Below are 13,937 nucleotides of genomic sequence, written 5' to 3'. Positions count from 1 at the left end.
TTTATTTTATTCTGTATTTTTTTTTTTACTTATTTTTTTACTATCTATATCCCCTATTATGCATATAAGACCTCTGGGGGCCATTCACATTGTTTTTTTTTTTATTTCACACTTTTCCACTGTAGCTGGGGCAGCCATAGGAGCCGCATCCATAGGAGCCCCAGTTACTGGGGACAACATCCCCCTGTAGTGATATAGTCACTAACAGAGCTGATCAGGGTCTGCAAGGACCTTGCAGCTTTGCTGTAATAGGGATCTCTCATCGGTCACATGAGCGCCAGGTTGCATAGCACAAGTAATACTTTCATTTTCACTCTCTAGTACAGTGGTGATTAACCTATGGCACGTGTGCCAGAGATGGCATACAGAGCCCTCTTTGTTGGCAAGCATGCCGGCAGCTATTCACCACGGTATTCATTTAGCGGCACTAATCCCAGTCACACACTGTGACACCAGTGTTCACTCGGGATCCTCCTCCCCTAATGTCTCCTCCTTGGTTCCACAGCAGTCCTGAGCAGAGGAGCAGCGTCACTTCGACGAGGAAAAGGAGGTAAGTATATTGGTCTCAGGGGGGCACTATTACTACTGGGGCTGATATAGGGGATACTATTAGTAATAGTGTCCCCTATATCTGCCCCAGTAGTAATAGCATTACTACTAGGGCTATTGTGGGGGTCACTATTACTGCTGGGGCTACTGTGGGGGTCACTATTACTACTGAGGCTAATACGTGGGTCACTATTACTACGGAGACCACTGTGGGGGGTCACTATTACTACGGAGACCACTGTGGGGGGTCACTATTACTACAGAGACCACTGTGGGGGGTCACTATTACTACAGAGACCACTGTGGGGGCCACTATTACTACAGAGACCACTGTGGGGAACACTATATTGCTGTGTTTTTTTTTCCATGCGATTGTCAATGGGATTTTCTAAAGTTAAAAACGCATCACACAAAAATTGCAAAGCACAAACTTGCGATGCGTGTTTAACATTAGTATGTCCTATTGACAATTGCGTTAAAAAAAACGGAGCGATATCGCAGCGTTAAAAAAAACGCAAGTGGGTGTGAGCTCTAAAAGGTTCGCCCTCACTGCTATGGTACATAGTGGGGGACAATATTACTGCTGGGGCCGCTGTGGGGGACACTTTTACTGCTGGGGCCGCTGTGGGGGACACTATTACTGCTGGGGCCGCTGTGGGGGACACTATTACTGCTGGGGCCGCTGTGGGGGACACTATTACTGCTGGGGCCGCTGTGGGGGACACTATTACTGCTGGGGCCGCTGTGGGGGACACTATTACTGCTGGGGCCGCTGTGGGGGACACTATTACTGCTGGGGCCGCTGTGGGGGACACTACTACTGCTGGGGCCGCTGTGGGGGACACTACTACTGCTGGGGCCGCTGTGGGGGACACTACTACTGCTGGGGCCGCTGTGGGGGACACTACTACTGCTGGGGCCGCTGTGGGGGACACTACTACTGCTGGGGCCGCTGTGGGGGACACTACTACTGCTGGGGCCGCTGTGGGGGACACTACTACTGCTGGGGCCGCTGTGGGGGACACTACTACTGCTGGGGCCGCTGTGGGGGACACTACTACTGCTGGGGCCGCTGTGGGGGACACTACTACTGCTGGGGCCGCTGTGGGGGACACTACTACTGCTGGGGCCGCTGTGGGGGACACCACTACTACTGGGGCTGCTGTGCGGGTCACCATTACTACTGGGGCCGCTGTGAGGGACACTATATCGCTGCGTTTTTTTCATGTGATTGTCAATGGGATTTTCCAATGCTAAAATCGCATCACACAAAAATTGCAAAGCACAAACTTGCAATGCGTTTTTATTAACATTAGAAAGTCCCATTGACAATCGCGTTAAAAAAAGCAGCGATATTGCAGCGTTCAAAAAAAGCTCTAAAAGGTTCGCCATCACCACTATACTACATAGTGCTCATCGAGCGCTATGTAGCTTAGAAAGGAAAAAGCAGAAACTGTTAAAAACCACATCTCTCTTCTCCTTTGGATCCTCGGCTGTGTCTGATAGCTGAGGACCCAACTTACTCCTGCTTGATTGCAGGAGCAGAGGCTTTAACCCTGTGCCATACTTTTGCTATCGGATGGGAATAAAGTGTTGTATATTTACCATGCTTAGTCCTAAAGGGGTTAAATACCAACATTGAAAAATTCAACTAGTTTTGTAAAAATCAAGCCCTTATATACTTTTGAAAGTGGGGAAGAGAAAAACATAAAATGTCTGTATCCGCAAGGGGTTAAACACCAATCAGATTTAAATAAAAAAGAACATATAATAATGTTATTTTGCAGGTCTGTACGATTGCAGCAATACCAAACTTATTTATTTTGTTTTGTAACATATGCAGAATAAAAACACCTTAGGACGGGCTCACATGAGCGTGTTTACCTGCGGGCTGCGCTCGTATCTTTCACTCGTGAACATGCAGCAAGTACACAATGACATGCGAACTTGCTGCGTGATGCCAATCCCTATACACTATGTTGGCGTTTCTGCAGGCGTAATACGCACCAAGATAGGATATGTGGCGATTTTGTTTTTGCACATGTATTTTGCGCGCAGCGTGTGAGCGGTGCAATGACAGTCTATGGGATATTAGTACAGTGTATTACATGCGTAATACGCCCGGCCTTAAAGTAAAATAATTTGTTTTTGTGTTGCTCCAAGAGCCACAACATTTTTCTATATCTTATGTACTTATTGCTCCAGCCTGTAGTTACACATTTTAACACTAGATGTCCCCTGAGAGCAGAGTAAGCGTTAACCTGCACTTACTTATTTCTAACACTAGGAGTTCCGCTTACATTGACTACCAGAATGTTTTGTTCTCTCTACTCTTTTGGATGTTTATATATAATTTATCACTGTTTATGCTTATTACCTGTTCCTTCATAGCGAAGAGTTGTGTGTAAGGCTGAATGCAGCAATGTCTGTCCATAGCATGCAATGTAAAAGTGATTCAACCATGCACACGAGCGGAAATCACTTGCGATTTCCACTCGCGGAGGGAAATTCACAGCATGCTCTATTTTGGTGAGTTTTCCGTGCGGGTGGCTTCCATTGAATGTCAATTCCGGAAACCTTCACAGAACCCGCATCATCATCTAGTAACGACAAGGGGAAAGCTGCACTGCGCATGTGCGCTGGCACGACGGCTGGCTCACCTGCAGTACAGAGAATGAAGAAAAATGCAGGTACAAGGGGTCACCAGTCACGGCCGGATTCCATACGGGATTCCCCACGGATTCGGCGTCCACATCACGGATCCGCAGCACTTACCCCCTGTTACTTTCTATGGTGATCAGCTTCTTCCTACACACGAGCGGAAATTAAAAGCAATTTCCACTCGTGGAAAAAAAATCTCAGCATGCGCCATTTTCATGCAGGCTCCGCACGCACAACTTCCATTGAAGTCAATGGAAGCCGTCCGACCCGTGGCCCACCCACAATGAGTATTACAGACAGGTTGTGGATTCCGGACACGGGGGGAAAAAATTAGAAAAAAAAAAAGACGGCGACAGAGCAGGTATGCGCAAATGCCGCTGCCAGAGCCGGATTCCGCATGGCCAAGAAAATCGCATGAGATTTGTGCGTTGTGACACCCACAAATCTCGCTCAAATATGAACCCCATTCTTTTGCATGGAGTTACAAGCATGAGTGATGTCCTATCTTTTTGTGTTCCTCGGAACGCATCACCCATTGTTTTCATGTAGTTAAACAAGATTGACCAATCAGAAGAGGCCTAAAATCGTCCAGATACAGAATACAACTAATGTACACAAAGCATGGAGCAGATACTGAAGGCAGTAAATCCAAAGTCAGTCTCAGCTTGCAGATACATTTCTGCAGACCAGACCGTTAGCCCCTAGGCTGTAACTGCCAGAACGGTGAGTGCAAGGTCGTTAGACAAGAAGGTGCTTTTATTTATTTATTACAAGAACTGGAAATATTGTAAGCGAACATTTTATACATAATATATGAGAGGACACTGTATGTACCAAAGTCCCAAGCCCATATACTAGCGTTAATGGGACTCATGCCCAGGCGGCACTTGGATGGCATTTCTGTGGTGTTCTTGTTAATGACACATTAGGGGTGCGTTCACACCCAGCTGATTTACTGTAGATTTTGGTATGGGTGTTGGTGGAGAATCTGGAGATATGCAACAAATCCACAGCAATGGACTCTTCCCACAGGACGGAATGTTCCGCAACAGCATTGTAGAATATGCCCTCCTGCGGAACATTCATCACTAAAATTGGCGCTGCTAACATGCGGATTTTCGTGGGAAATTGAAAATAGCAGAATCCTGCCGGCAACTCCAGATCAAGGTTAGCAGTGCAGATTTTAGTGCAGGGTTCAAGGACAGCGTATTCTACAGCACTGTTGCAGAATATTCCGCCCTGTGGGAAAGGTCCCCAAATTGGCCTCGTGTGAACACATCCTTACACTAATTTCACACAGGGGAGAGTGAAACTCAGCCCGATATCATGCTGGTGCACGTGCGATGTCACTGTGGATGCCGATGCGGCTGAAAGGATCGGCAAGTGTTTCCCGTTGTTTTCAAAGGGAAACCGCGCGTCACACTTGCTGCACCGCGCACGCCTTGCGATGTGCTTTTGACCCCATTGAAAAACATATGGGTGAGGTGTTCTCAGGGAATGCCCAAAGATAGGATATAACACAAATGGGGTTCACATTCATGTGAGATTTGTGCGTCTCGCAATGCACAAGTCCCGCATGATTTTCTCAGCCGTGTGAAAGTGGCCTTAGGGCACCTTCACTCTGGCAAAATCCCGCGCAGAAAACAAGTCGCGGCAAGCTCTATTTCTGTGCGGGTCTCGCAGAGCCCCGCACAGAAATGTCAGCCCCGGCCGCCGGCTCCGGTCTGCGCATGCGCCTGCTAGCCAGCACATGAAAGATCTGGGGCCGCGGGAGCAATGCGCTGCTCGTCTGCAGGCGGCCTTAAGCTCTCGCTCATGACCTGAAGGTTGCAAGTTCAATTTAAGGCCGGGACTACACAGCGACACGTGTTGCGTACAAATTGTGCAACTGTTCCAGAGTTGTGATTTGGCTGATAGAAAAACAGCTAAATGACAGGAAAGTCGCAGTCCTGTGCAGCTTACATTAACGCCCATGGTGAAAACAGGGGCATGCGACTTGCGACCAAAATCCAACCAAGTTAGATTGTTTTGTAACTAGTTGCGTAAGGTCACAGATCACAACACAACCCCATTGATGAACCTTAGAAGGGACATCACATGTGACATGTTACTGTGTAGCTCCAGTCTTTGCCTCAGGATCGGATGGCTACAATCAGAAAACATTTCCGTCTCATATAGGATTCCGGGAACTATACAATGTTTGAGATTATATTGGAGCTTGAATATAATCTGTTACCAGATGTTGTCCACTAGGTGGCAGCATTGTTTTAAAGCACAATCTTGCTCATGCTCTGAATTAGATATCCATAGGCAGGCATCACTTTAGTTTTGCCATACTTCCCAAGTAGCTTTGCAGCTCTCAGTATATGAGCAGGAAGGGGCTTTTTATTTTAGGTTTTCATTGTAGTAGTAACTGACTGTGGGGGGCGCTGCTACAAGGACCCCACCAGTCTTTTTTAATGCTGCTTCAACCCTCAGTCCACTTAAGATACTTTACATCTGAAGAAGGATATGCATCCACTCCGGTCTGCACTGCAACGCACCTTGCCAGGCAGTCTGCACAGAGCTTACTCCTAGGTTGGTCGACAAGAGTATCCATAGCAAGGTGCTCACACTCCTGGGTCACATGGTGCACCTTCAAGTGGTTCTTCAGGACTTTTACTGTTGATGACCTCTCCTCAGGATAAGTCATCAGCGAGCACTGCCAGTCAGAATTTCCACCAAGCAGTTGATTCCTGGCACCGTTGTCAGTATGTAGTGCTATCTGTATTGCAGTGGCATGGTTTGGTAGTGCAGGCACAGCTCCTATTTAATTCAATATCTCCTCTGTCCAGCTCAGCACTTGACACATACAGCTAGCAGGAGCGGCTATCCTTCTTGGCTGGGCTCACATGACTGTGAATGTCGGCATACTGTGCACAAATCTCTTACGCGCCGACACACAGCAAGTACGCAATGACATGCACACTTGCTGCATGCCGCCACTTCCCATCTTGTTCATACTATAGGATATCCAAAAAACATGACCTGTTGGGGTGCCTTGAGGACTGGAGTTGGGAAACACTGCTCTAGAGAATCATGCTCAAGCCTTTCATCGCTGCTGCTCGGTGTGACCCCTGTAGCCCTTCACTCCAGCTATGTCACAAAACTGAGTCCCACCAGATGCCACAAAAGGGGTGGCATACAAGGCAGGGCATGCGCCGGACTGACTGCCTTGGCACCAACTTAACCTTCTATATCAACTATACCTATAAGTACCTTCCCTGGAAGACTGCAGCGCAGAATCTCAGCACCTCTGTGATCTAAATGACATAACTGTAGAGTGCTCACATGTAGGGTGCTTGGTGTCTGGCTTAGCCACAATTACAAGTTATCCCTTATTTACAGTAGCCTATTTCCATCGGCCCCATTAAAATTAAAGGTGCACCGACCGCGCATGTTCAGCCAGCGCTCCATTCATGGTAACGTCACTATGGGGGGAGTAGCCATGCAAAGTGTGACACGAGAGTCCTGTTCTCGAGATTTGTGGTGGTCTCAGTGGTAATATCCACATGATAGAGGATAACTTGTAAATGTGGGTACAACCCCTTTAAGTGAATGGAAGAAGCTGTAGTACCATTCCACTACAAAATGTATGGAACACCACCAGACTCCTCCACTGCATCTGCACTTTCCAGTGCGCCATGTATTCAAGGGAGTAGTTAGGGGTGGCAGGTGGGGCATCTGCCCCAAGCGCAATTGGGAGGGAATGCAGGAGCGCACCGACTGCACATACAGACATAGCCGCACTGAACAACTGGTTGCTCTTTAGAGCTCTTCTTGTAGCCGCTGACTCTGACACATAGCGCCTTTCTCAGCAGTAATCAGTTGTTTTTACTTCATTAGCGAAGGTGTTTGGCTGGTTGAGTACAGGTCGGAAGCACTGAAGAGCAATCAGTTGTTTAGTGTTGGGCCGGGCAGGGAGGTATGGCACCCCTGGGCTGGGCCCTCAGCAGATGTTTAGGGCTGCTTTGCCCCTGGTTTTACAACCGTGGCTGCTGGTAGAGCCTCACAGGATCTCCATTGCATACAAACTCACAGGGGACTGATTTCTGATGCTGTTCGCTCCTCCTCCTCTCGGCTGCCTTCTAGAGCATGCAGTGTGGGAAGTCGGTCCACTGTGTGTATGGTATGTAATGGAGATCCTATAAGGCTCTACCAGCAGACACAGTTCCAAGGCCACAAAGGGGTCCTACTAGTAGCAATGTGTTAGGTTCCAGTGCAGCACAGCCCCCCCCCATTGAGCAGGCTGAGTATGGATTTCTTCAGTGAGCCAATCACCACCGGTCTGATACTCATCAAACTACTAATGACCACTTGTCCGTTAGTATGTATGTATATGAGTGATTCTCATGCTTTGCCCCTGGTGCCGTCATTGCTCTGCCCTGGTGATGTCATAGATCCGCCCCTTGCACAATCATAGCTCCGCCCCCTTGCAACATCATAGCTCTGCCCCCTGACGCCGTTATGGCAGGTCCTAACACAGTGAGAATACAGCTAAGCCATTATTATGTCAGACACAACTCAGCGGTCCTGACAGGAGACACCGACCTACCGTCACCCCAGAGATCTGGCGGGCTGAAGGACCTGTGGTGATGTCACTGCTGTGGGAGGAGCCATTCTGGAGTTTGGTAGTACTGTATACTGGATATGTCAACAGAAACTACTAGGACCTGTAATGATATCACAGTCATGTGATCACCTGTGTGAGTGGAGTCAGGGATCACATGACCAGTGGCTCATCGCTGTATTCAAGAGCTGTGTGTGTCATGTGTGCAGTCAGTATAAATTTAGTAGAGCTGCAAGTGGCTGTTTGTCTAATGTGCTATACGTGTAATTTGTATAGTCAACATGGATGTATGTCATGTGGCACAGCTGTGTCTGTGAGGCGCATGTCATGTAGCAGAGCTGAGTTTGCAACATATGCATGTACTGTGGCACAGCTGTTTCTGTCACGTGAATATAATGTAGCAGAGCTGTGATTGTACCATGCACATGTCATGTCTGTCAGGCGCATGTCATGTAGCAGAGCTGTGTCTGTGCCGCACATGGCATGTAGCAGAGCTGTGTCTGTCAGGTGCATGGCATGTAGCAGAGCTGTGTCTGTCAGGCGCATGGCATGTAGCAGAGCTGTGTCTGTGACAGGCATGCCATGTAGCAGAGCTGTGTGTGTCTGTCGCACGCTCATGTACCACAGCTGTGTGTGTGACGTGCATGTACCAAAGCTATGTGGCGCATAGCGCCACCAGAAACACTGGTACTATAATTGCCTAATAATTACTCGTATATACCATATATACCAGCTAGCGGCTGCTGGGCTTTCCTATGTTGGTTCAGTGTGCTCAGTGTGAACAGTGTCATGTTCCTATGTGTATATCTGTGGTAGGCCCATATGGATAAGTCCTGTACATTATTTTGTTAGTCTGTTGTGTATGTCTGCATATGAGACTTTGTCCTTTCATTTGATGTTTTGGGTGCGCTTTATTTCTGGTTCGGTATTAGCGGGTCCGGTTTGGACATGTCACGCTGATCTGCCTTGTCTCTGCACCAGACCCCTGTGTGTTGGGTGCCTGTGTCTCCGGAGGCCCCTCTTTAAGGGGGAGGTACTGTTAGGGCGTACTGCTGGGATCTGTTGTTCTTCCTGGATTTCCAGCAGTGCAGCCCCACAGGTGGGATAATTGAGCTGGCTGGGTCTGGATTTCTCCAGCCCGCCAATCACCACCGGTCTGCTGCTCATATATACCAGCTCCTCTGCTAGAGGCTGCGGGGCTTTCTTCTGTTTCTTCAGTGTCCGGCACATGCACCGCCACACAGGACGTGTGCTGTGAACAATCCTGTTCTGTTTTGGAAGAGTTTTCAAGATTATGGCACTACAGACCATATTTCCCGTAAAACAAAACTTTTTTATTGATACTATAAAATATAGTATGTGTGCCAGTAATTGTCCGTAGTGTAAGGAGGGGCAGCATGCTCAGCACATACTGTACACAGCACATATCCTTGATAAGAATATTTACTACACACATAGTACTAGTTAGCACTATCTCCTGGAACGCCTTGTATGTTGTGTATGGAGAAAACATTTCAGAATTGTTTCTCCAACTCTTGTTTTTGATATCTGAGCCAGTTTTATTACCGCCATCCTGTCCCAGCATTTCAGAGAAATCCATATAATCAATGGCTGTGCCCTCATAAATCTACATACCTGCAGGTGTTATCTCACCCAGCCGCTCCCAGCATGTAAACTGCTTGTACAGCGAGTAGCTGCACTTTATAACAAAACTTTTGGCATCTCAGGGACTTGTCAGAAGTTCTGATCAGTGAGGACCCAGTGCTGGACGGAGGGGCAGCAGCAGTCATGTGATCGTGGGGCAGATGTGTAGAAGTCTATAGAAGTCTATGTGTCAGTCTTCAGCTGGCGATAAGAGATGACAAGGAATGATGACGGCCCATAGGGTACAGCACCTAGCTGAGCGCTTCTGCTCCTACATTTCAGCAGTCAGTAGAGGTCTCAGCACCCGGACTGACGCTCATCAATTCTTCTGACATGTCACTCTAAGGCCACTCACACACATCCGTTTTTCCCTGAAATAAACGCAGCATTTTGAACGCCGTGGTAATTGCGTTATAATGCTCCTATTCATTTCAAACGGACCTCGCAGACATGTGGTTTAATGTGGAGCTTTCTGGCGCCACATTTTTTGAGCACCATGTGCTCTATTTTAGCATACCTCATCACTCATCACAATGATGAGGTGCTCTAAAAGCCGCTAAAAACCCTGTGATCGAAATTACGGCATTTTGCCAAAAGGCATGTGTAAGACTGGCCTTAGGCTGGCTTCACACGGGCATACGTGCATTTGCGAGCCCCTGAACGCTGCATTTTTGCAGAATGAGCTATGCTTTTTTTGTGCCCGCATCGGTGTATGTTACTGGACTTTTTGTGCCCGCAAGACATGTTCATTTGGGTGCGGAAAGCAAAGACGCACCAATTGAGATGAGTTCCTGATGTGCTTTTTTCCCTGCAGAATTACGCAGTTTTTCACGTATCTCCTAGTGTATTGCATTTGCGCACCTGCCATTGACTTCTATGGATAGCTTTGGTGTGCAAATTCGCAGAAAAATAGAGCCTGTTCTAAGTTTGGGGTTTTTTTGCGTAACTGATATGTGCGCACAAAATACAGAAATGTGAACAAAGCCATTGAAGTCAATGGGTTCTATTCTCTGCGTATTACACGCATTTGCACATCCCCATTGACTTCTATGTGGACCCTTGGTGCATAAATAAGCAGAAAAATAAGGCATGTTCTAAATTTTTTTTTTTTTTTTTGTGTGTGACTGAAATGCAAACTCAAAACATGAAAATGTAAACAAGCCCATTGAAATAAATGGGTTCTATTCTCTGCGTACTGTGCGTGCATTAGCGCATCCCTATTGACTTCAATGGGGGCCTTTAGTAAATGTGAACAAACTTTTGAAATCAATTGGTTCTATTCTCTGCGTATTGCATGCGCAAATATGCCTTTGTGAAGCCGGACTTACATACCAAAAACATGCTTGTTACCAGCAGCACATCCCTCTTGTGGACAGGAGATGTGCTGCTGCCAGGGATGATTCTCTATGGGGGACAAATGATCGCTTGCACGATTGCTTTAAACCTGCATATACATCTTTTTAAGGCGGTGGCTTGGCTGACTACTGACAGCCAGGCTCCTGCTCTAACCGCCAGTAGAGGAGAAACCTCAAATCCTGGCAGTTTAACCACTTGCATGCCACAATCAGTAGCAGCAGCAGTATGAAGGAAGATAACAAGGGGAGAAGGATCCTTCTGTAAGCCATTGGCCCCCTGCAGTACGGTTGCAAGGTACCAATGGGTTCCCATGGCAGCCGGAAACCTGGTAAAGGCTTCAATGTCAGCTACGTAACCCAGCCTATTAGACCCTACCTCTGACAGAGGCTAAAAGTGCATGTAAGCCCAGACAGACTCGAGATCAGAGCTCCGTGGGGGTCATATCATCACTTCCCCTGTTCTTTACTCTAAAGATATTTCTTAATGACGTTTGCTGTATGAATCCGGCCTGCTGACTCATTTTATGTGGCTCGCTGCATGTGCATCAAGTCTAACATGAATTCTACTCGCCCTGTCTATAACTCCAGTCCAGCGACAGTGTAGAGTCTGTGTCCGCGCCTCCCCGGTGTCTGTGTGCACCAGTGCAGACGCCGAGGTGGGAAGTCAGTGGCTACAGATTCGACAGCAGCTGCCGCCACACCCGGACTGTGTGAAAGCCTGTAGGGATGCTGCCCGGCCAGAGGCGAATAGGGGGGGGGGGGAGGGGGTCGCTATTTCTACTGAGACTACTATAGGGGTCACTATAACTATTGAAGCTAATATAGGGGGTACTATTCTTACTAGGGCCACTATGGGGGCACTATTACTATCTGGGACCACTATGAAGGGTTGCTATTACTACTACAGCTACTAAGGGGGTCATTATGACTATTCGGGCCACTATAGGGGTCACTATTAGTGTTCATTCATGCTCGACCAAAAATCGCATACACCCATATTTTTCAGCCACATCCACATGTTTTCATGTGCACAAATACACTGTGTAGTTACATACACAAAAAAGAACGCAGGCAGGCTCACTGAAATGCTGTGCAAATGCACAGTGAAAATGAGTTTAACACCCCTTCATTATATGGTTAGAAGTACTTTTCATATCTATCACCACTATGCACTCTCTTTTAGTGATAGTAAACTGGGAAAAAAGCAGGTACGATCAGTGTAACAACCCAACTTTCCTTGTTCCCAGGATCGGTAGGGGTCACACCCCACTGCTGAATGCCATAAAATTTGCAAGATGGGAGCAGCCCTTTAAACCCTGCCACAGACTAGAGAGTTATGATACTTGCATAACGCTATTGCTAGATTTCAGACAATCGCTTTGCACTTAAGGAGGACGTTACTTGAGAAAAAAAACATTAATGTTAAACTATCTCTATGAAAGCAAAAATATTCCCGATGTGAATGAATTGCAGTCCTATTGCTCACGGTGACCTAGTAACTCAATGTTCCTGCACACTATACTGTGATGCAAATTAATAAAAATCAGGGTGTGTTGCTGCAAGCAAAGACCTGATAGTATTCAGGGTGCAGCTAATATGCGTGCATTAAAAAGGAATGGTTGCCCAAATCCTGAGTCAACAACCTAAATTTCCTTGTTTGCTTCACCTAAAGAGTTTTTGGATTTCCCGATCCTTTACAATCAATGTCTTCTGCTGGAAGGCCCCTGTAATGATACAAGTATAATGACACGTATTTAGTGTAGATTTACTAAGCAGCCAACTCTCCATCCAGCAACTTGATTGTTGTATAAACATATTAGCCAATGTGGGATAAGACCAAATCCCCCATATTTGATTACAAGCTGTCAGCACATTCCGTTTCTGAAGGTTGCCAAGAAATATGGATTGACGATCCTCAGTGATTATATGTAGACATTGCATCAGATGAGGGAAGAGGTTACATGTTACGTTATACACTGACATTCAGGAGTCACCGGGGGCTAAATGCAGCCATAAACACTGTGTATATTAATGGGATTGTCACCTAACTGTATGAAAATGGAATGACAGGTGCAAATGGGTTAAAATAACAAATCCAACAGTACTTACCCTATTGAGCCCCGGCGATCCAGAGCTGCAGCCCCGTGGTCCTCCCGCTTCTTTTTTGTTATCAAACAGAAACCATGTGACCACTGGAGCCAATTGGAGGTCAAAGCCTCACCGGTCCATACTCCTGGCATCAAGACACCCAGGATGTGAGTGCTGATGGCAGAAGAACAGGTGGTGATGCTATGGCTTCTGATTGATGGGTACGTACTGCTGGATTTGTTATTTTAAGCCATGTGTACCTATCATTAAAATTCCATTTAGTAACCAGACAACCCCTTTAAGTATGATCATTTGGATCGAATTTGTATTTAGCTTCTTTTGCTAAGAAAGTCCTAAGAATATATATGAATTGTAGGTATGCACAGAGTAGGACTCCATTTACCCGAACCCATACTCCCCAGGGCCTACTACAGGTGTATCTGAGCTCTTGGACAACAATTCCGCTAACTCCATCCTTGTCTTGACAAACATAGCACACTTTCATCCGTATCACTATAGGCCCTGCCACGGGCAGCTGGTATCGGCCCAGTTTGGTAAGGTGTTGATGGTCTGCCCTAATGACAAATTTCCCCACATCACTGTAGCAGTCCCAAAAATTACCAAGTGCCTAGACATGTTATATCATTAAACACTTTTCACCCTGCATTAAAATACACATTCGATTTGATATCTAGGTTTCGGATGAATGGCTATCGGACACCTTTAACAACAGATTAGCTGTAGCATTTGGAAAAATTCAACCTTGTCTACAAAAAGTACATTAGAGGTCTTGGCAGAAGAGGAGCCCAAACAGAGAGAGAAGAACGTAACGTGGTCTATAGGCAATATCATAGAATGGTCGAATTGCAAGGGACCTCCAGGGTCATCTGGTCCAATGTCCAACAATATGGCTTGTTCGTACTTGTATTTGACATTTATATTTCCTTTTCTGTTCTCTCCTGGCTTTCCTTGCTCCCACTATTAGGAACTGTTCACTGGAAGAAGGGCCAATTGATCAATAGTGCAAATGG

The sequence above is a fragment of the Eleutherodactylus coqui genome, chromosome 9 (assembly GCF_035609145.1).
Source record: "Eleutherodactylus coqui strain aEleCoq1 chromosome 9, aEleCoq1.hap1, whole genome shotgun sequence".
Lineage (NCBI taxonomy): Eukaryota > Metazoa > Chordata > Amphibia > Anura > Eleutherodactylidae > Eleutherodactylus > Eleutherodactylus coqui.
The sequence above is the reverse complement of the archived record's forward strand: the minus strand, read 5'-3'. Positions refer to the sequence as shown.